The sequence below is a fragment of the Cherax quadricarinatus genome, chromosome 59 (genome assembly GCF_038502225.1).
Source record: "Cherax quadricarinatus isolate ZL_2023a chromosome 59, ASM3850222v1, whole genome shotgun sequence".
Classification (NCBI taxonomy): domain Eukaryota; kingdom Metazoa; phylum Arthropoda; class Malacostraca; order Decapoda; family Parastacidae; genus Cherax; species Cherax quadricarinatus.
In genome coordinates this window covers 15346049-15349505 of record NC_091350.1, presented here as the reverse complement: position 1 = coordinate 15349505, position 3457 = coordinate 15346049, and the positions used below count along the sequence as shown (strand labels likewise).

The 3457-nt window shown below is 43.4% G+C and overlaps 1 non-coding gene across 1 annotated transcript; it reads right to left on the bottom strand.

Moving 5' to 3' along the window:
* Positions 1-1251: 1251 nt before the first annotated feature.
* On the bottom strand, positions 1252-1325 carry TRNAN-GUU (transfer RNA asparagine (anticodon GUU)). The gene has a single exon. It is a non-coding gene; the product is annotated as a tRNA-Asn (tRNA).
* Positions 1326-3457: the final 2132 nt, after the last annotated feature.

Sequence of the window (3457 nt, the reverse complement as noted above, 5' to 3'; positions counted from 1 at the left end):
AAGTTCGGTACTAGTCCCTCTAGGATTTTCCAGGTGTATATAATCATGTATCTCTCCCGCCTGCGTTCCAGGGAATACAGGTTCAGGAACTTCAAGCGCTCCCAGTAATTGAGGTGTTTTATCTCTGTTATGCGCGCCGTGAAGGTTCTCTACATTTTCTAGGTCAGTAATTTCACCTGCCTTGAAAGGTGCTGTTAGTGTGCAGCAATATTCCAGCCTAGATAGAACAAGTGACCTGAAGAGTGTCATCATGGGCTTGGCCTCCCTAGTTTTGAAGGTTCTCATTATATACACCTTTCGGTGTATATAATCTTGTCTCTGTTACTTAAAACATTTATTATGTACCAGCAATGAGTCCACACTTGATCAAGCACACGCAGAAGCTCTAGAAAATCCAAAGATTCGGAATCAGAATAATTTTGGAACCGAGGGAAATGTACTATTTGGAGAGGCTAAAGAAACTGAACCTAAACGACCTTGGAGGAGATATGAACCATGGGAGACATAATCGCAACATACGAGATACTAATGTGTCCCGTAGCTCGATTGTTAGTGCACTTAGCTTACACAATGAGGTTTGTGGTTCGATCCCCGATGCGAGTGGAGACATTAAGACCTGTTTCCTTAAGACACTTACTGTCCCTGCTCACCTAGCTTAAGTAAAATAGGTATCTGAGTGTTAGTTGACTGGCGTGGGTCTCATCCCGGGACAAAACTAACCTAATTTGCCAGAAATGGCCTGCTCAACAAACGGCTTTCTCTATAGTAGTATGTCATTGATGTCAGTTAGGCCTGTAAACCTTGTACATATACTTGTAGAAATAAAGATTATTATTATTATTGACAGGGTGGATATGGAGAGTGAAATGAATGAATCGATGGGTATTGAGGGGAGCTGAAAAAAAAAACAAAAAATAATTCACAGAGACGTTAGGAAATAGCTCTTCAGTCTTTGGGTTGTAAAATGGTGGGATGAATGCAGGATGTGGTGGAAATAAAGTCCATGTACAGTGTCATTAGTAAATATGAAGACTATTCTGACAACCCTAAACAGTTAATAGCCCACACAACCAGGTAGTGTCCTGTAGGTCCTTCCTAAAATGCGACCCACAACAACCTATTAATTCTTATATTGATATACACCGCTAGGTATAGCGGGTGTCATGCTTGCCACGTGTTCCAGAATGCAATCAAGGTCGTATTGTGAGTCAAACACACCTTCACTGAGCTACTAGGGAAAAAAAATACTAACGCCCCCGGGTGGGCTCGAACCACCAACCTTTCGGTTAACAGCCGAACGCGCTAACCAATTGTGCCACGGAGGCCTCGGTAATAGTGACCTAGAATCCTCTATAGGTAAGTGGGGGACATAGACATTTATTTTAGTTTGTGACGAAGCAACTTTTGTTTTTATTGACCGAAATTGGATACATCGGCAATGTGCTGCTTCCCTATTCTATGTGATTACCTATACAGCGGGAGCAAAAACTAATTATGTTCTCCTTTCATATTCCATCAAATAGCATTTGCTACATTATTACGTACATACAGAGGCTAAAATCTGTCGGCCAGAGACAACAGTTTTGCTAGGGCAAAGAGGATATCGTCAAGTATTACATTAATTAAAGCGTCATCAGCTGCGGAAGCTTCAATGTTCTTTCCAGCATAACTGGAGTCTCTATTATTTTTAAAATGAGCATTTCTTTAGGTTGCTCCTGTCTGTCTCAACTATTGGATCACTACGACAAGGTCCTAAATGCACTAGAAGACAAAAAGAATGCAGATGTAATATATACAGACTTTGCAAAAGCCTTCGACAAGTGTGACCATGGCGTAATAGCGCACAAAATGCGTGTTAAAGGAATAACAGGAAAAGTCGGTCGATGGATCTATAATTTCCTCACTAACAGAACACAGAGAGTAGTCATCAACAGAGTAAAGTCCGAGGCAGCTACGGTGAAAAGCTCTGTTCCACAAGGCACAGTACTCGCTCCCATCTTGTTCCTCATCCTCATATCCGACATAGACAAGGATGTCAGCCACAGCACCGTGTCTTCCTTTGCAGATGACACCCGAATCTGCATGACAGTGTCTTCCATTGCAGACACTGCAAGGCTCCAGGCGGACATCAACCAAATCTTTCAGTGGGCTGCAGAAAACAATATGAAGTTCAACGATGAGAAATTTCAATTCTCAGATATGGTAAACATGAGGAAATTAAATCTTCATCAGAGTACAAAACAAATTCTGGCCACAAAATAGAGCGAAACACCAACGTCAAAGACCTGGGAGTGATCATGTCGGAGGATCTCACCTTCAAGGACCATAGCATTGTATCAGTCGCATCTGCTAGAAAAATGACAGGATGGATAATGAGAACCTTCAAAACTAGGGAGGCCAAGCCCATGATGACACTCTTCAGGTCACTTGTTCTATCTAGGCTGGAATATTGCTGCACACTAACAGCACCTTTCAAGGCAGGTGAAATTGCCGACCTAGAAAATGTACAGAGAACTTTCACGGCGCGCATAACGGAGATAAAACACCTCAATTATTGGGAGCGCTTGAGGTTCCTAAACCTGTATTCCCTGGAACGCAGGAGGGAGAGATACATGATTATATACACCTGGAAAATCCTAGAGGGACTAGTACCGAACTTGCACACGAAAATCACTCACTACGAAAGCAAAAGACTTGGCAGACGATGCACCATCCCCCCAATGAAAAGCAGGGGTGTCACTAGCACGTTAAGAGACCATACAATAAGTGTCAGGGGCCCGAGACTGTTCAACTGCCTCCCAGCACACATAAGGGGGATTACCAACAGACCCCTGGCAGTCTTCAAGCTGGCACTGGACAAGCACCTAAAGTCGGTTCCGGATCAGCCGGGCTGTGGCTCGTACGTTGGTTTGCGTGCAGCGAGCAGCAACAGCCTGGTTGATCAGGCTCTGATCCACCAGGAGGCCTGGTCACAGACCGGGCCGCGGGGGCGTTGACCCCCGGAACTCTCTCCAGGTAAACTCCAGGTATAATACAGTTGGAATACTAGGCTTAGGTTAGCGTAAATTTATGATAATTGTGTAATGTTCCTTGATTCAAACGGCTCTTTATTATGCAAATTGGGTTGAATGGTTCTACGTAGGCATTATTGAAAAATGTTGAGCTAAATCTAATTGTAGGTACGATGTGCAATGTACATGTGCACATCTGGGCGAGCGGCTCCGCGGACCGTGCAGTTCTCATGGACCTGTATGGTCGGTGTAGGTTTCGCTTGGATGTGTTCTTGACATCATTGGTTTAATTATTATCCTATATTTCTTTCCGTGTTCAGAGCAGAAAGAATTTAGTCTGTAACGAAATAATGAAAGTATACTTATATGCGTGGAGCCCCAGACCGACATAATGAGACTAGTCACAAGGGAGCATTCACTAAATTCAACTTCAATAACAAAAACAT